This window comes from Phyllobates terribilis, unplaced genomic scaffold, assembly GCF_046119375.1.
Source record: "Phyllobates terribilis strain yellow unplaced genomic scaffold, ASM4611937v1 Scaffold_2491__1_contigs__length_128032, whole genome shotgun sequence".
Taxonomy (NCBI): Eukaryota; Metazoa; Chordata; class Amphibia; order Anura; family Dendrobatidae; genus Phyllobates; species Phyllobates terribilis.
Window position 1 is genome coordinate 47,501 of NW_027365248.1, and position 21,028 is coordinate 68,528.

At 43.3% G+C, this 21,028-nt stretch overlaps 1 pseudogene; it reads right to left on the reverse strand.

The window, feature by feature from the left end:
* LOC141246344 (18S ribosomal RNA) overlaps window positions 1-1,434 on the reverse strand; it is a 1,868-nt pseudogene extending 434 nt beyond the window's left edge.
* Between the last annotated feature and the right edge of the window lie 19,594 nt (window positions 1,435-21,028).

A 21,028-nucleotide genomic window follows, 5' to 3' on the forward strand; every position in this document is an offset into this window, starting at 1 on the left:
CGCGGACTGCGGGGGGTCACGTAGCTAGTTAGCATGCCGGAGTCTCGTTCGTTATCGGAATTAACCAGACAAATCGCTCCACCAACTAAGAACGGCCATGCACCACCACCCACAGAATCGAGAAAGAGCTTTCAATCTGTCAATCCTTTCCGTGTCCGGGCCGGGTGAGGTTTCCCGTGTTGAGTCAAATTAAGCCGCAGGCTCCACTCCTGGTGGTGCCCTTCCGTCAATTCCTTTAAGTTTCAGCTTTGCAACCATACTCCCCCCGGAACCCAAAGACTTCGGTTTCCCGGACGCTGCTCGGCGGGTCATGGGAATAACACCGCCGGATCGCCAGTAGGCATCATTTATGGTCGGAACTACGACGGTATCTGATGGTCTTCGAACCTCCGACTTTCGTTCTTGATTAATGAAAATATTCTTGGCAAATGCTTTCGCTTTGGTTCGTCTTGCGCCGGTCCAAGAATTTCACCTCTAGCGGCGCAATACGGATGCCCCGGCCGTCCCTCTTAATCATGGCCCCAGTTCCGACAACCAACAAAATAGAACCGGAGTCCTATTCCATTATTCCTAGCTGGAGTATTCAGGCGTGGCTGCCTGCTTTGAACACTCTAATTTTTTCAAAGTAAACGCTTCGGGCCCCCGGGACACTCAGTCAAGAGCATCGGGGAGGCGCCCCAAGGCAAAGGGGCTGGGACTGGCGGTAGCACGCCTTGCGGCGGACCGCCAGCTCGATCCCAAGATCCAACTACGAGCTTTTTAACTGCAGCAGCTTTAGTGTACGCTACTGGAGCTGGAATTACCGCGGCTGCTGGCAAAAGACTTGCCCTCCAATAGATCCTCGTTATAGGATTTAAAGTGTACTCATTCCAATTGCCTCGAAAGAGTCCTGTATTGTTATTTTTCGTCACTACCTCACCGGGTCGGGAGTGGGTAATTTGCGCGCCTGCTGCCTTCCTTGGATGTGGTAGCCGTTTCTCAGGCTCCCTCTCCGGAATTGAACCCTGATTCTCCGTTACCCGTGGTCACCATGGTAGGCACAGAAAGTACCATCGAAAGTTGATAGGGCAGACACCCGAATGGATCGTCGCGGTCACGGGGACGTGCGATCGGCCCGAGGTTATCCAGAGTCGCAACGCTTACGGGGAGAGCGCGGCAGGGGGGAGGCCGCGGAGGACCGTCCCGACGCCGCGCCCGGGACCCCGGATTGGTTTTGATCTGATTAATGCACGAATCCCTGGCGGTCAGCGCTCGTTTGCACGTATTAGCTCTAGAATTATCACAGTTGTCCGAGTCAACGGTTTGGAGCGATCAAAGGAACCATAACTGATTTAATGAGCCATTCGCAGTTTCACTGTACCGTCCGTGTGTACTTACACGTGCATGGCTTAATCTTTGAGACAAGCATATGCTACTGGCAGGATCAACCAGGTAGCCCCCCAACACGACTGGACCGCGTCGAGGTTCGGGAGAGGAGAGGCCTGCGGGAAGAGAGGGGGGGCGGCGGAAGAGCCCCGCGGCGGCAGGGCGCCCGGACGGAACGGGTATAGGCAGGGCGTGCGGCGTCCGGAGAGGATGCGGGATGGCATGGGGCTTCCCTGGGGGGGGCGGGGAACGGAGCCCTCGCAGCACCGGGGACATGTGCGGGAGGAGCGGCTCGCTGTGCGGTGCGTGGTCCCGAAGCGGCAGGCGTCTGGAAAACACCCCTTGCACGGGGAGGGCGAGGTGACTGGCCTCCGGAGGACGCCACGGCCGCCCCCGTCTCACCAACCGCACCCAAGGCAACACACAGGGTCGCTCGGGGAGATGGCGTGCGGGGGTGGGCCTATGTGGCGCCACCGTCTGGCTTAGACCTGCCTCCGCCGCGGGGGGTCCTCGACCCACCGGCGGACAGGCACGAGGATTGGGAGAGGGGGGCTGGCCGTCAGGGTCCGCCGCGGCTCCGGCACTAACCCGACGACGCGGAGGTCGCGTGGGTGGTCGTCGGCCAGGCCGTGTCGGCGTCGCCTTCCAGAGTAGTCCCTCTTCCCGCTCGCGCCCGTAACCTCAAAGGGATGCCCGAGCGGCTTTTCCTCCCAGGGCTGCTCCCCGCCCGGGGGCGGGAGCGCATGGGGAACCCCAGGTCGGCCTTTCACCGTACTCCCTACCTCTTGGCCCTCGTTCCTTCTCCCGTTCTCCATCTAACCCCTTGGCTCTGGGGTTTCCGCGCTCGCTCTCTCTCTCCTTCTCCCTGCCGAGCCGCCAGGGAGGATGAGGGTCGAAGGGGAAAGGTGACGGTCGGGCTGGGGCACACCACACGGTGAGAACCCCCTTCGCCTGCCTCCACACATCTGTCGTCCTCCCCACTGACGTAGGGGCCCGGGAAAAGACTGGAAATCGCGAAGCTCGGCAGTGGCGCGGAGACGCCACCCACCGCCGCCGCTGTCGCCACCGCCGCGGAGGCCGCCCTGTCGGACGCGAGGGGCGGCGCGGGCCTCCGCTGGCCGGTTACGCATCTGGAAGAAAAGGGCCGCCCTCGGAGAAGATCGGTGTGCTTCCCCGCACAGGAAGCGATTCGGACGACGGCCCCCACGCCTGGGTGGGTGGGCGCCACGCCGTTCGCCCGTGCGGGTCGTCGGACCGCTGCCTTCGCTCGGGTCGGGCCAATCTCCCCACGGCTCGGCCACCTCCGCGGACGGGAGGCGAGGCCGGCGTGCGCGCCCAAAGATAGGTGTCGAAAGCCCGGGGGTAGAGGAGGAAGGGGACCGCTCACCTTAAGCCAGCGCGAGCTCCAAAGCCCGGGCCGAGCGAGCGGCGCCACCTCCCCACCCGGGAGCGCTGCGCCAGATCGATCGGAGGAAGAGCAGGGGTGCGTGGAGGGACTTGCCCAAGTACGGAGGCTGCTAACCCCTGTCGTCGGGAAATACGTGCCCAAGAGTCCTGGAAGCGAGACTCGGGTACAGGCGCCCTTGCAGAGGGGGTACTGGATGTGGAACTGGGGTCAAAGCCACAAAAGCATCCGCCCTCATGGAGCCTCTCCCGGGCCTAAAAATCCAGATTTTAGCCTTGACGGCGCCCCCATGTGGAGAACCAGGGCCCGTGGGGGGGGTCTGGCCAGGCTCACTTCAACCCAGGAACACCTCTCTGACTTGGGATAGGCGACCGGCAAAAGTCCCCCCACGCAGCTGCGGAAGCCTGGGTTCAGCCAAGGTGCAGACCTCCAGCCGAACAGGGACTCATAGCCAAAACGCGTACCCGGGCCTACGGAGGTGAAAACCTGCTTAAATGAGTCAAAATGTGTCGGGGCTGAGAGGTACCTCTCTCTCATATATTCTGCCGGTGGTGTGCAAAACTGGGTCTTTGTATGGAGTGTCACCCTATACCCACTTTAGGGACGCATTCCAAAAAGTACCCGATCGCCTGGAACTGTCAGGCGGATTCGGCTCCCTGGAATTTCCTCATTCTGGTTCTTTTTCACTTTTTGTCTCTTTTGCGACATCTAGTGGGCAGGCTGCATTACTGCAACCAGGGACACCTCAAAACGCTTGGAACTGGGGAGCGGGCTCAATTTACTAACGTTTTGCGGGTCCTGGAAGTCAAAATTGTGACTTCTGAAAACGACTAAGTATGAAGGACTCATCGGGCGAATCGCTCTGGAACTGAAATCGGATGCGCTCACTCACATTTTCCCCTCTCTGGAAGTCTGACACAAGTTGAAAAATTTTCTAAGTCCACAAAAAAATTTTTTTCAACTTTTTTTCAATTTTCCCCCTGTGGGATATATATTTTACCCACACATTTGGAGCTCTCCTGGGATGCCCTCTAACATATTATAACCTCATTTTGTGGAAGTTTTCACAAAATTGTGAAATTTTCAAAAAGTCAGAAATTTTGACAAAAACGACTAAGTATGAAGGACTCATCGGATGAATCGCTCTGCAACTGAAATCGGATGCGCGCACTGACATGCTCCCCTCTCTGGAAGTCTGACAAATGTGTGAAAATTTTCTAAGTCCACAAAAAATTTTTTTTACAACTTTTTTTCAATTTTCCCCCTGTGGGATATATATTTTACCCACACATTTGGAGCTCTCCTGGGATGCCCTCTAACATAGTATAACCTCATTTTGTGGAAGTTTTCACAAAAAAGAGAAATTTTCAAAAAAGTCCAAAATTTTGCAAAAACTACTAAGTATGAAGGACTCATCGGATGAATCGCTCTGGAACTGAAATCGGATGCGCTTACTTACATGCTCGCCTCTCTGGAAGTCTGACACATGTGTGAAAATTTTCTAAGTCAACAAAAAAAAATTTTTTCAACTTTTTTTCAATTTTCCCCACGTGGGATATATATTTTACCCACACATTTGGAGCCCTCCTGGGATGCCCTCTAACATAGTATAACCTCATTTTGTGGAAGTTTTCACAAAAAAGTGAAATTTGCAAAAAGTCAGAAATTTTGCCAAAAACGACTAAGTATGAAGGACTCATTGCGCGAATCGCTCTGGAACTGAAATCGGATGCGCTTACTCACATGCTCCCCTCTCTGGAAGTCTGACACATGTGTGAAAATTTTCTAAGTCCACAAAAAAAATTTTTTTCAACTTTTTTTCAATTTTCCCCCTGTGGGATATATATTTTACCCACACATTTGGAGCTCTCCTGGGATGCCTTCTAACATAGTATAACCTCATTTTGTGGAAGTTTTCACAAAAAAGTGAAATTTTCAAAAAGTCAAAAATTTTGACAAAAACGACTAAGTATGAAGGACTCATCGGATGAATCGCTCTGGAACTGAAATCGGATGCGCGCACTGACATGCTCCCCTCTCTGGAAGTCTGACACATGTGTGAAAATTTTCTAAGTCCACAAAAAAAATTTTTTACAACTTTTTTTTCAATTTTCCCCCTGTGGGATACATATTTTACCCACACATTTGGAGCTCTCCTGGGATGCCTTCTAACATAGTATAACCTCATTTTGTGGAAGTTTTCACAAAAAGGTGAAATTTTCAAAAAGTCAGAAATTTTGCCAAAAACGACTAAGTATGAAGGACTCATCGGATGAATCGCTCTGGAACTGAAATCAGATGCGCGCACTGACATGCTCCCCTCTCTGGAAATCTGACACGTGTGCAAATTTTCTAAGTCCTCAAAAAAAAATTTTTTTTCGACTTTTTTTCAATTTTCCCCCTGTGGGATATATATTTTACCCACACATTTGGAGCCCTCCTGGGATGGCCTCTAACATAGTATAACCTCATTTAGCGGAGATTTTCACAGAAAAGTGAAATTTTCAAAAAAGTCAAAAATTTTGCAAAAACGACTAAGTATGAAGGACTCATCGGATGAATCGCTCTGGAACTGAAATCGGATGCGCGCACTGACATGCTCCCCTCTCTGGAAGTCTGACACATGTGTGAAAATTTTCTAAGTCCACAAAAAAAATTTTTTTAAACTTTTTTTCAATTTCCCCCCCCGAGGGATATATATTTTACCCACACATTTGGAGCCCTCCTGGGGTACCTTCACACATATTTCCCCTCTCTATAGAGGAAGACTGGAGGGCCTCAGCCCAAAATTCTGGAACTGTTTCTGTACACCGCAGCACTATTAACCACTTCGCACCAGAGCCTGTTTTTGCCTTCGTGACCAGGCCAATTTTTTCAATTCTGACCACTGCCAGTTTATGAAGTAATTACTCTGGAACGCTTCAATGTATTCCCCTGACTCTGAGATTGTTTTTTTCATGACATATTGTACTTCATGATAGTGGTAAAATTTCTTCGATATAACTTGTGTTTATTTGTGAAAAAATCGGAAATTTGGCGAAAATTTTGAAATTTTCAAACTTTGAATTTTCATGCCCTTAAATCAGAGAGATATGTCACACAAAATAGTTAATAAATAACATTTCCCACATGTCTACTTTACATCAGCACAATTTTGGAACCAAAATTTTTTTTTGTTAGGGAGCTATAAGGGTTAAAAGTTGACCAGCGATTTCTCATTTTTCCAACAAAATTTACAAAAACATTATTTTAGGGACCACATCATATTTGAAGTCACTTTGAGGGGTCTTTATGACAGAAAATACCCAAAAGTAACAACATTCTAAAAACTGCACCGCTCAAGGTGCTCAAAACCACATTCAAGAACTTTATTAACCCTTCAGATGCTTCACAGGAATTTTTGGAATGTGGAAGAAAAAAATTAACATTTAACTTTTTTCACAAAAATGTTACTTTAGACCCAATTTTTTTTATATTCACAGGGGTAACAGGAAAAAAATGGACCCCAAATTTTTTTGTGCAATTTCTCTTGAGCGTGCTGATACCCCATATGTGAGGGAAAATCACTGTTTGGGCGCACTGCAGGGTTCGGAAGGGAAGGAGCGCCATTAGACTTTTTGAATGTAAAATTTGTCTGAATAATTAGCAGACGCCATGTTGCGTTTGGAGAGCTCCTGATGTACCTAAACCCCCACAAGTGACACCATTTTGGAAACTAGACCCCTTAGGGAACTTATCTAGATGTGTGGTGAGCACCTTGAACCCCAAGGTGCTTCACAGAAGTTTATAATATTGAGCTGTAAAAATAAAATTTTCACATTTTTCCCACAAAACTGTTTTTCATCCCTTAATTTTGCATTATCATAAGGGTAATAGGATAAATTGCACCATGAAATTTGTTGTGCAATTTCTCCTGAACACGCTGATACCCCATATGTGGAGGCAAATTACTGTTTGGGCGCATGGTAGGGTTTGAAAGGGAAGGAGCGCCATTTGACTTTTTGAATGTAAAATTTGTTTGAATAATTAGCAGACGCCATGTCGCATTTGGGGAACCCCTAATGTGCCTAAACAGTGGAAACCCCCCACAAGTGCCACCATTTTGGAAACTAGACCCCTTAGGGAACTTATCTAGATGTGAGGTGAGCACCTTGCACCCCCAGCTGCTTCACAGAAGTTTATAATATTGAGCCGTAAAAATAAAATTTTCACATTTTTCCCTCAAAAAATGTTTTTCATTCCCTAATTTTGTATTATCATAAGGGTAACAGGATAAGTTGCACCATGAAATTTGTTGTGCAATTTCTCCTGAACACGCCGATACCCCATATGTGGAGGCAAATTACTGTTTGGGCACATGGCAGGGTTTGAAAGGGAAGGAGCGCCATTTGACTTTTTGAATGTAAAATTTGTTTGAATAATTAGCGGACGCCATGTCACATTTGGGGAGCCCCTAATGTGCCTAAACAGTGGAAACCCCCCACAAGTGCCACCATTTTGGAAACTAGACCCCTTAGGGAACTTATCTAGATGTGTGGTGAGCACCTTGCACCCCCAGCTGCTTCACAGAAGTTTATAATATTGAGCCGTAAAAATAAAATTTTCACATTTTTCCCATAAAAAATGTTTTTCATTCCCTAATTTTGCATTATCATAAGGGTAACAGGATAAATTGCACCATGAAATTTGTTGTACAATTTCTCCTGAGTACGCCGATACCCCATATGTGGGGGAAAACCACTGCTTTGGTGTACTGCAGGGTTCGGAAGAGAAAGGAGCGCTATGTTGGCTGGGATAGGCAGCAGACACCATGTCACATTTGAAGAGTCGCTGACATGTCAAAACAGCAGAAACCCCCACAAGTGACCCCATTTTGTAAACTACACCTCTCAAGGAATTCATCTAGGGAAGTAGTGAGTATTTTTTAATTTTTAAATTTATACCATTGGGCAGTGAAAAAAGCATAATTATATTTTTACCACAAAAAAATGTTTTACCCTCAGATTTTACATTTTCACACAGGGCAATGGGTAAAAATGGTGCCGAAATGTGTCACACAATTTCTTCTAAAAGTGGCAATACCCCATATGTGGCTGTATCGTACCACTTAGCCATACGGTGAGATCTGGGGGGTACGGAGTGCTATTTGACAATTGGAGAACAAATTATTGTAGAATAGGCATTTGGATTTGGGAGCACAAAATTTTCTGAATTTCTTTTGGGGGGCAAGGGTCATTTTGCTTTTCCAGAGCCTTTCTGCTACCAGTAACTTGGAAGTCCCTTATATTTTTAACAGATGACGGACCTGAGTGGGGACTAGCTTTTTTTGAGGACTGAGTTGAAGCTTTTATTGGGAACATTTTACGTAACATTTATCCGGCGCTCTAGGCTGAGCACTTACATCGGGGTTTCCATCTAAATTTCCAAGTGATGTAATTCAGATGAAACCCCTGCAGGATCCATTCACTATAATGAGGCAGCAGAGTTACTCTCTACTCCGTCTGGCCTCTGTTTAGCGGTGTCCTTTTTTTCAGAAGTGCACAAAACTGTGGCCAACCGCACTTTTATGCATGCCTAAAACAAATGACACCGTGGGATCCCAGGCTAGACGGCGTCCACAGTGCCTATATCTGCCTCATTACAGGGAATCTTCCATCATGGGTTCCGGCTGAATCACGTATTTCAGAGATTTACACGGAAACTCTGGTGTAAGTGCTCAGCGCAGAGCACAGGATAAATATGAGCAGAGCCTTACTGGGATCTTTGGGAGACATAATAAACAAATCAGTAGCAGGTGAAGAATTGGTTTAATTTATTTTTTACGCCGTTCCTAGTGTGATATAACTGATTAGATTACTTTATTCTTCGGGTCGGTGCGATTACAGAGATACCAGATTTATATCGGGTTTTTATGACTGACAGCTGTCACACACTAAAATACGCTTTTTTTGCAAAATCTAGTTTTTGCATCACCATATTTTGAGAGCTATAATTTTTCCAGATTTCGGCCGACAGAGTCATGTGACGGCTTGTTTTTTGCGGGACGAGTTGACATTTTTATTGGTACCATTTTTGGGTACGTGACATTTTTTGATCGCTTTCTATTCTGTTTTTTGGGAGGTAAAATTAACAAAAACAAACACTTCAGGAATTGTTTTTTGAGTTTTTTTCTATGCCGTTCTGCGTGTGGTAAAAGTGATCAGGCAGCGTTATTCTTCGGGTCAGTACGTTTACAGCGATACTACACTTACTGTATTTTTTTTAATGTTTTGGCACTTTTACACAATAAAACAATTTTATAGAAAAAAAAAAATTTTTTTGCATTGCTTTATTCTGAGCGCTATAACTTTTTTATTTTTCGTCTGATGGAGCTGTATGGCGGCTTTTTTTTATGACGTTTTCAGTGGTACCATTTTTATTTCTATTCTGCTTTTTGATCGCATTTTTTTCCACTTTTTGTTTGGCGATATGATGAAAAAGCATATTTTTTTGCTCCGTTTTTTTATTTATTTTTATTACGGTATGCACAGAAGGAGTTAATTAGTGTGACAGTTTTATAGCTCGGGTTGTTTCGGACGCGGCGATACCAAATATGTGTACTTTTTTTGGTTTTGTAAAAATATATGGATTTATTGGTTTAATATTTTATTTATTTATTTTTATTTATTTTGTGATTTTTTTTTAATAGTTTTAAAACTTTTTTTTTACTTTTTTTTTACATTTTTACTTAGTCCCTGTATGGGACATTAATTTTTATTTTTCTGATCACTGATCTCATGTAATGTAATAGACATGTATTACATTACATGAGATCTTCACTGACTGTTTCAGTCAGTCTCCTCTCTGGCTCAGCTTGCAGGCTGAGCCAGACAGGACACCATATATGGCAGAGCTGGAGGCGGTCATGTGACCTCCAGCTGCCATAGCAACCCCAGGCCCTGAAAGGAAACGGAGGTCTTCGGAGGTAAGACGACCCCCTCTCCTCCTGCTGTCTCCTATTTGCCGCGATCACTATAGATCGCAGCATATAGAAGACAGCAAAGGGTTAACATCACCGGGACCTGATCTAATCAGGGCCTGATGATGTTCCCTGTCAGAGCTAACGCTCTGCACCGGAATCGCAGTGCTTGCAGGACCCTGGGGGTCCTGAGCGCTGCGCGACCACCCACCGTTTTTAAACGTCGGCGCTGCACAGAGTCCAGGCAGCGCGGACGTTTATCTACAGTGGGCGGTCGGGAACCGGTTAAGTTTTACTTTGGCTGTGTTCACACATGTTGTGTTTTTCAGCTTCAGAAAACTGCATCAAAACACAATCTCTGGCAGGAAATCAGCTGCGTCAAAAACGTTTTGCTGCGTTTTTTGATGCATTTTTTGTGAGTTTTTTCAGCGATTTTTTTCACTGTCCTGTCTCTATTTATGCATGTACATAAAGTTCTGTTAAAAAAGAACCCCATTCTATTTCACCATCAAAAACGCTGCTGCAAATTTTGGTGCATTTTTTTAGCGTTTTATTCATCACTGTATAATGACGTGATTTTCCTCCAAAATATCAGTAATTAATGGGGGCACTCTCCTACACCTCTACTGAGGTCCGATATTAAGGCTATGTGCACACTATGCAGAAATGCTCAGGATTTTTTCCTGAGCGTTTCTGCATCTTTCTGGCAGGAAAAAAAGCATGCGGATTGTACATGTGGTTTCCTGCCAGGGACATGCGGAAATGAAGCGGTCTTCACTTTCATTTCCGCATGCGGGTTGACAAGTGCTTCCCAAGCGATTTTAGCATCACTTGGAAAGTGCTTGTCAACTTCACACTATATAAATCCATGCAACCGGCATGGATTTATATAGTGTGTGAATGTCAAAAAATAAAAAACAAATATATACTTTACACTCTGATGGCCCCCGGTGTCCTGCTTCATCGGTTCCGGATGCCGGCAGTGAAGACTTTAGGACCTTCCGACGTCAGCGTCACGTGACCCGTCACATGACTCTGACGTCAGCGAAGGTCCTTCATTCAACCGCGAAGTGCGCGGGAAGCCGGCAGGACGCAGCGCGGGCCGTCAGAAGGTGAGAATATATATATTTTTTATTTTATTCTTTTTTTTTTTAATGGTACCTGGGTCTGGATGAGAGTCCTCTCCTCCACACCCGGATACCATCCGCACATTAGACCGCATGAAAAGCGCATCAACATATACAGTGATGCGGATTCCATGCGGTCTAATGCAAGTCAATGGCGGCAAAAGAGCAGCGTTTCCGCAAAATTAATTGACATGCTGCGGATTTTTGACCGCAGCATTTACGCTGCGGAAAAATCCGCATCATGGGCACAGCACATGCGTATTTCAATTGGGGAACATTGCTGCCCTTCTACCATGCGTTTTTCATGCGTTTCCGCGGTGTTTACGCAACTGCAAAAACGCCGCGGAAACGCATGAAAAACGCATCGTGTGAACTCAGCCTCACTATTAACATCAAACTTGACTATTAATAATTAATTTCCACTAATGTTATCTGGGCCTTATACTATATACCAACTGAGACAAAATCGTGTGCTAATAAAAGGTATTTATTACACAAAAGTCTACAGTTAATATACTACTATGTATCACACTAACACAGTACACAAAACGGATTCACAATTCCCAATTACCTAATATATTTTCCACCCACGTTTGCTAATCACTCATGCAATATCGGCCCACCCAACTATACCAACTTTGCCTATATATATCTATCAATATCTAGGAGGGTTAGTACAGGGTATGTAGGGCTAGTAAGTAAAGAAGTTACAGGGAAAGAGAGATACTCAGCCATGTGTTGTTATGTCCATCTTCAAGAGTCTAAGGGGCCTTAGCACATGTGCATTCTGGGGTTTTAAGTCCAGCCAGTGTCCAGCTTCATGTCACAGGAAATGATGTATTATTCCCTGCCCACTGGCTAAGATCTTTGTTCATGTCCAACCATACTCGCAAAACCTGTTTTAGCACATGGCTGGACATTCTATTGAAACCTCCCCCAGCAGCAAACAGACTGAAACACATGGGGAGATGTGGGGCCAATATATACATGTATACTTATCTGCAAGCATGGCTAGCATGCAGATACGTATATACATGTACAACCTGGAACACTTCCCTTTACAACCACCCATTATTTCCCATGGGTGAAAAAACACTGACAAAAATGCTGAAAGTGACATGCTCTATTTTCCAAAAACCCAACCAAGGCACAAAATACGCAACAACAAAAAAGCATGATGTGTGAACAGACAATTCTGGTTTCTCATAGACTTTGCTGGTAGGTACTGCAAAACACAGCTGAAAATTTGCATAAAAATCTGCAGCAAAAAATGCTAAAAAAAACACAACATGTGTGAACATAGCTTTTAAGTGAAGTTTAACTTGAACTTATTATATGTTGTCAAAATTACTCACAAAACGTCGCTTTCAAAAGCCACAAAAGACGACGGAGGGGTTTCCTCATTTCTTGTGAATTTCTTTCTGTAGAAACATACAAATCAAGGTCTGTGTTAAGAGTCAAAGTGAAAAGAAAAATACTATTTTAAATGATAAAACCATCAAGGTAGAGGGAGTTGTACTTGCAAATGTGGAGTGAAGAAATGTTCATTGTTCTTATGGGTCTTAATTCACCAACAACTACTTGGATATTGCATTTTACCTAACCAGGTGGGTGTCAAAAAGGGCAGATAGACACCTACACCATCACAAGACCCTACAATTACCATGAAAGGCAGCACCCACCACTTCCTCACTGATACCTCAGATGCCTCTCCTAGATAAGAGCAGTCTATGCGGTATGCAATGTATCGTCCTTCAGGGAGCGCTTCTTCCCAGACCATTTCAACGTCTCCAGCATATCCAACTCCTTTTGAGTACCAGCCTACTGCTCCAATCATGCATTCCCCGTCACCTCTTTTGCCATACTTACGGATGCAAAGTCTGCTTCCAATATCACAGGCTGGAGTGACTTGTAAGTTTCGTAATAGTGAGATCACAGATGTCTATGCAAGCACCGTGTAACGCATGTTACACAAGTCTTGAATGGTAGCTCAAAAAAAGATGAAGAAGCATCGACTTCAATATCATCATAAGAAGCGTCGACACAAGTTTGCAAAAAGGTATGAAAAGTGAACTGTAGAAGATAGGAAACGGGTGGTTTGGAGCTATGGGACAAAAGTCAATAGACTAGGCTATGATGGGTGAAAATGGGTCTGGAAGAAACAAAGGAAAATGGGGCTAAAGGATGGAGAAATTGAAGGAACTGTCAAGTTCGGTGAAGGAAGCCTGATGATATGGGGTTGTTTCACAGCTAAAGGCGTTGGATACTTTACCAGAATCGATGGTGGTCTCAATGCTGAGCTATATGTGAGTATCCTACAAGACTAATTACTTTGTACACTCGAGTACCATCGGTATGAAAAGGACAACATAGTGTTCCAGTAGGACAACGAACCAAAGCATATGTTGAGATTGGCAAATAAATGGTTCAATGACAATGAAGTCGAAGTGCTGGATTGGCCCCCACAGACCTCAGACCTTAATCCAATTTAACACTTGTGGGTAGAATGGAATAAAAAACTATATACATATCCAAGCGAGTCGAAGAGCATGCACCAACTGGGAACATGTAAAAGAGACCCGGAATTAGATGTCGGTCAAGACATGTTTGAATCTGATCGAGAGCATGCCCAGAAGGATTCAGGCAGTGTTGAAAGCCAAAGGTGGATTTACAAAATACTAATAAAATAATAAAAAATTGTATTTAGATTTTTAGGAGCAAAACAGTAACAGTGCAGTGACATGACAAGAATCTGCATAATTAATCATATGCCAAATAGTTGCAACTCAAGTTTATATATGAGATAGACAAGATGATTGTCTATAAAATGAGGGTAGTCTCACAATAAAATAAGTAGTGGATGGTGAGATATGGAGCCTGAAAGTCAAAAGTTCAAAAGATTGATACTCTTTTGCTCTTCACTGTATTCATGTGCAGTTGGTGGTTCTGGCGATGTATTCAATTAATAATGATGGTCCCAGTGCTATATTCAATTACCGATTATGGTTTTAATAATGAATTAGTGTATTAATGGTTGTTTTGGTGCTGTATCTAAGTACTGATGAGGATGCTGGTGCCATTCATGTACTGATGGAATGTTCTGGTGATGTATTCATTTAATGATCATGGATCTGGTGCGGTCTTCCCTCATTAAAAAAAAATTAAACAATTAAAAAAAATTTGGTATGTCCACATCCTTAAAAGTCTGATCTATCAAAATATAAAAAGAACTAACATATGCAGTAAAGAGAAAAAAAAATAGAAGAACTACTTTTTTTTGTCACCACACCTCTTACAGCAAAAAGCCATCCAAATGTATGCACCCTGAATTGATAGCAAAAAATATTTCAACTTACTATGCAAAAAACAGCCCTCACATAGCTTCATAGATATATTTTTATTGTTCTAACAGGTCCTTAAAAGAGCATCACAAGCTAAATGTTGTTTTTTTTAACAAAAATAAGAATCTCTGAAAGTTTGGGATTACTGTAATCACAAAGACCTAAAGAATCATGTTCACACGTCACTTTTACCACATAATGAATATCTTAAAAGCAAAACCTAAAAAACAATGATGGGATTGTGTTTATTCACTGCAGGTATACCATGAACTGCTGGGAGGGGTGCCACTTGAATTTTCGCCTTGGGCACCAAAAAAAAAAGCTAGAATCAGGCCTGTCCCCACAGACGTTAGGAAGCTAACCGATTCAAGCCAAAATCACCGGGTTTAGCCAACTTCTATCTCATGAGTCTGAGGGCATTTAGAATTAAATAACTTTTTGATCGCTGGGCATCAAAACAGCTCAGACCCCAAGTGATAAAGTCACAATATGATGCTGTTTTTCAGTTACAGTATGGTGGTTCTAAAATCATGTTATAAAAGTATAATTTAGTAACTATATGGCAGTATTAGTTACGGTATTAACCACACATGGTATAGAGAGATTCAGTAATGCTATGGTGGTATGTGGTGGTACTGTTCAATCACTATAGCTGAGGATTTCTGTCCTTTAACCCTTTCACGACCTTGGGATTTTCCGTTTTTCGCTCCCCTTTTTCCCAGAGGCATAACTTTTTTATTTTTTAATATGTCCCTGTGATGGTTTATTTTTTCTGGGACGAATTGTAATTTTGAACGACATCATTGGTTTTACAATGTCGTGTACTGGAGAAAAAGGAAAAAATTCAAAAGTGCGTCAAAATTGCAAAAAAAAGTATAATTCTACACTTGTCTCTTGGTTGTTTTTTTTTTTTACCATGTTCACTAAATGCTAAAACTGACCTGCAATTATGATTCTCCAGGTCATTATGAGTTTGCAGATACCAAACATGAATAGGTTATTTTTTTTAAAGTGGTGAAATAAATTCTAAAGTTTGTAAAAAAAATTATAATGGCGCCATATTCCGAGACCCGTAGCGTCTCCCTTTTTCAGGATCTGGGGCTGGGTGAGGGCTTATTTTTCGCACGCTGAGCTGAAGGTTTTATTGATAATATTTTTAGGTAGATATAATGTTTTAATCGCTTGTGATTGCGTTTTATTGCGATGTTGCAGCGACCAAAAAAACTTAATTCTGGTGTTTTGATTTTTTTTCTCGTTACACAGTTTACCATTTGGATTAATTCTTTTTATATCTTGATAGATCGGGCGATTCAGAATGCAGCAATATATGTATATTTTAGTTTTATTATTCATTTATTTTGAATGGGGCAAAAGGGGGGTGATTTGAACGTTTATATTTTTAAAAAAAACAACATTTTTTTTTTTTACTTTTTTCTGGCCTTAATAGTTTCCTTAGAAGACTTGAAGGTGCTTTCATCCGATCACTTGTGCTACACATGGTTAAAATGATCATCTGCTATGAGCGATGGCCAACGGGTAACGCTCATGGCAAATCGTCACATGATCATGCTAAAAAACAGATTGCAGTAAAAAAGAAAACAATTTAAGACATTCCCGTCCTTATTTGAATGAACTAATTTTGCATTGTATCTTTTCATTTTTTATCACCCCTAACAAATCCAAAAACAGGTATAACTACCAGACATGTGAACATAGCCTTACAATACAATGTAACGAATGATAGTCGTATTTAGTGCTTACGTTGGCTGCACCTCCTCCTCACTGTCGTCCTCAATAATCGGACGCTTTCTGCCTCTTATTCTGGACGTCCTTCCTAAAATATATAACAAAACTGATTATGATTCTCATTCACCTCCAGATTTACACATCATCAGAGAAGCAGTCTCCACCTCTCACCATGGAAGAAGCAGAACCTATTACACACTGTAGGGATAAAATTATTGGGACACACACACATTACTCCTGGAGGAAATTTTATGACATTCCTTTTTAAATCCAGGGTCATTAACATGGAGTTGATCTCCCTTTGCAGCTAATAAAGCTTCCACTCTAAAAAAAAAAATTGGGGGATATTTCTGTGCAATTTGTTGTCCATTCTTCCAGAAGAGCAGTTATCAGGTCAGACACTGATGTTGGACAAGGGGACCTGGCTTGTAATCTCTGGTTAATCCAAAAGGTATCTATCTGATGGAGTTGAGGTTAGGTCTCTTGAAGGGTCAGTCATGTTCTTCCACACCAAACTCACCCAGCCATGTCTTATTTGAACTTTCATGAACTGACTTGTGACAACATATGACAGCAAGATGCTGAATTCAGGGAGCTCTTTAGAACGAGCCATTTTATCACAACTGTTCGCACAGGCAGACTACATGCTTAGATGCTGGATTTTATACCCATGGCAATGAACCAAAAGAGAAAACCTTAATTCAATGATTAAGAGGTGACTTTTCATACTTGTTCACACAGTGTGTAAAGCTTCCTTCACATGTACATGTTTTCAGCACGTGTGGCATTCGCTTTCACATGCATTGAAGACACGTATGCACACATACCTATCATAATCTATGGAGATCTTTGCATGAGACCCGTCCGCATGGATTACAAGGGCCAATACACATTTCTGGCTCCGTGTGAAACATCCTTGTGACAACCGTGTGCTGTACATGTTTAACACTGCAAAGTATAGGAGAAGCTTTGGAATTGATATTTAAGTCATGGTGGAAAAAAAATGAATTGCACACGGATGGAACACTGATGGCACACGGATGACACACTGATCCAAAATACTTATGACACCGGTACCATTTTTCCAGTACCGGTATTATATGGACATGTGAAGGGTGGTTTAGTCAAAGGAATCTGTTAAACATGTCGTCGGTCGGGTAACAAACCCTGAGCTGGAGGTTTTCAGGAGGCAGACACAGAGCTTTTCCCCAGGATATTGTAACTTAGTTTTTCCTCTCCTTGTAACAAGAACCATAACCTTTCTAATATTTCGACATAGCCGCAAGAGGGCTTGTTTTTTGCAGAACACAACTTATTCTATGAAATAAGTGGAAACGGTGAGGAAAAAAACTGTAATTCCACATTTTCTTTTTCAAGGTTTTGTACTAGCGCCGCTTACTTTGTGGTAATCAGGTGGTGATCTGTTACCTTTGCTCTATGGGTCAGTATGGTTACGGGATCCCAAATCTATATATTTCTATTCATGATTTACTAATTAAAAATAAAATAAAAACATTTACAAAAACAATTTGGCTTTTGTCACCATATTCTGAGAGCCATATATATATTTTTTTAAAGTGGTCATCCGGCAGTCAAGGTAACCCTTCGTCAATGTGCATTCATACTGCACGGTGGCCCCATGTTCATTAGAACTGATGGCCATTATGTTAAAGTCTGTTACATGTCACCATCACACTTGACAGCGGTATTAACCCCATAACGCCCAATGACGGACACTGCACGGCATGAGCAGGTGTAAGTTAATGCTCCTTGCCGTGCAGTGTCCGTTATGGCTTTAAACTGTCACAGCGTGTAAACACGCAGTGACAGATAAGTGCGGACAGCTATCTGTGACAGCTGAGCAGCACAAGATGGGGTGCAGGGAGCCATATGGTCGGTCCGCACACCTAGATCGCTGCGATCGGTCAGTCAATCTGACTGACCGATCTCAGCATGATCGTGCAGAAGATGCTGAAATATCAGCGTCTCCAGCCCGATCAGTGCCGGAGTTCAGCACCACCAGTGGCTGAGCTCCGGCACTAAACAGCTAGTAGCCGTGTCAGCACCATCCCTGGCTGTTAAATCCGCTGACAGATCGGTGGCCCTGCGATGTCGTGGGGCCCAATCATTGCCATGGTGACCAGGGGTCGTCATGACGACCCCCGGGTCACCAAGCTACGGAAAGCTGCTGAAACCATGCTCACAGCATGGGCTCAGGAGCTTTCACTAAAGGTATAATGAATGCACTGCAATCTAGTACATTGCAATACATTATATCTGTGATCAAAGAGAAACAAGTGAAGGTCCCATAAAGGGACTAAGTAAAAAGTAAAAAATAAATGGCAAAAAATGTGTAAAAATATGTAAAAAAAATTAAATAAATAATAATAATTTTAAAAAAATATTCACTAATAAATACACATTTTTATGTAAAAAATAAATAAAATAAAAAAAAGTACACATATTTGGTATTGCCGAGTCTGGAACAACCCGACCTATAAAAGTGTCACACTAGTTAACCCCTTCAGTGAACGCCGCACAAAAAAAACTTAAAAAAACGAGGCTAACGATGCTTTATCATCATGCCACTGGGAAAAAAAGGGGAATGAAACACGATAAAAAAAACAAATATATATAAAATTAGTACCGCTGAAAACGTCATCTTGTCCCACAAGAAACAAGCCGCCATACAGCCCCATCAGTGGAAAGATAAAAAAATTATAGCTCTCAGAATAAAGCGATGCAAAATATATATATATTTTTTGTATAAAAACGCTATTAATGTGGTACCGCTGTAAACGTACAGAGCTGAAGAATAACTCTGCCTTATCAATTTTACCACACGCGGAACGGCATAAAAAAAAACAAAAAAAAACACAATTCCTGAATTGCCAGTTTTTGTTTATTTTCCCTCCCCAAATTTAGAATAGAAAGCAATCAAAAAATGACATGTGACCAAAAATGGTACCAATAAAAACGTCAAATCGTCCCGCAAAAAACAAGCCCTTACATGACTGTCCCAGAGGACGATTCCCTAAAACAAGGCAGATGGCAACACTGGACGCTGTCTGGCCTGTGAGTCGGTATTGTCCGTCTTTTTAGGTGTGCATAAATGCGCGATCGGCCGCAGTTTTGGACACCTCTGAAAAGTAGGACGACGCTGAACAGAGGTAAGATGGAGCCCAGAAGAGTAACTCTGCTGCCTCATTATAATGAATGGATCCACTGGGGGGTGTCACCTGAATCACGTCACCCAGAGATTTCAATGGAAACTTCAAAATAAGTGCTCAGCATAGAGCACCGGATAAATATGATCCAAAATGTTATGTAAAATGTTCCCAATAAAAGCTTCAAATCTATCCATAAAACAAACAAAATACTCAGATTCATAGAATCATACAATTGTAGAGTTGGAAGGGACCTCCTGGCTCATCTGGTCCAACCCCCAGCTCAAAGCAGGATTCACTAAATCATCTCAGACAGATGTCTGTCCAGCCTCTGCTTGAAGACGTCCATTGAAGGAGAACTCACCACCTCTCGTGGCAGCCTGTTCCACTCGTTGATCATCCTAACTGTCAAAAAGTTTTTTCTAATATCTAATCTGTGTCTCCTCCCATTCAGTTTCATCCCATTGCTTCTTGTGCAAATGAGAATAAAGATGATCCTTCTACAATGTGACAGCCCTTGACATATTTGTAGACAGCTATTAAGTCTCCTCTCAGTCTTCTTTTTTGCAAGCTAAACATTCCCAAATCCTGCAACCGTTCCTCATAGGACATGGTTGCAGACCGGTCACCATTCTGGTCGCTCTTCTCTGAACTTGCTCCAGTTTGTCGATGTCTTTTTTAAAATGTGGTGCCCAAAACTGGACACAGTATACCAGATGAGGTCTGAACAAGGAGGAGTAAAGTCCGATAATGACTTCACATGATCTAGATTGTATGCTTCTGTTAAAACATCCCAGAATTGTATTTGTCTTTTTTAGCTGCTGCATCACACTGTTTACTCATGTTCAGTCTATGATCTATTAGTATAACTAAGTATTTTTCACATGTACTGTTGCTTAGCTCTATTCCTCCCATTTTGTACATGCTTTTTTCATTTTTATTGCCCAGATGTAGTACTTTGAATTTTTCCCTGTTAAAAAACATTCTGTTACTTGCTGCCCACTGCTCCAGTTTATTTAGGTCTTTTTGAATCCTGTCTCTCTCTTCTCTAGTGTTAGCTATACTTCCTAGATTTGTGTCATCAGAAAATTTAATCAGTTTACCCTCAATTCCTTCATCTAAATCATTGATAAAGATGTTGAACAATACAGGTCCCAGGACAGAGCCCCGTGGTACCCCACTTCAGACATTCATCCAGCTGGATGTGAAGCCATTTACGACCACCCGTTGAGTCCGATCACTAAGCCAGTTATGAATCCACCTAACAGTTGCCTTGTCCTTTCAATACTTGGTCATTTTTTCAATAAGGATGGTGTGAGATACTTTGTCAAATACTTTGCTGAAGTCAAGATATACTATATCTACGGCATTTCTGTTAGGCGTCAGGTGTTTGCTAGATTTGAAATAGGTTCAGAACCATCAGTGGATTCTGTAGTCTCCCATTCCAGTCCAGCCAGGGATGATGCTGCTCAACATCATCATCAGTCCCAACGCCTAGCTGGTGCACGAGATGTACAGGTTGTCTCTTGGGTCTTTGTTCCTAGCAACATGAAGGATAGGTTGCGGAGGGAAACAGGGCTGCTAAAGCTTAAGTCCAGGATTCTCTGCACTGAGCATGCCTGTGACATGGTGGACCGTGATTGGTGGTTTGGGAGTCAGCTGATCCGGTGACCTGGCGCCGCCTGATTGGTTGCGGGTGACGTCACCAATAGTGCGACGGTGGGCAGGGCTTAATCTTTAAATAGCCCGCCCATAAACATGGCGGCGCGCTCTGATCATTGAGCTGTGATGGTGTTGTGTGGACGCTTGGTCTTTTGGGCTCCAGGTGTGCTTTAGTTTCTGGCAGGCAGGTTTAGTGGAAATAGGCAGGCTTAGATGAAATAGGCAGGTAGCTTCATCTGACAGTCTGGCTCCGACAA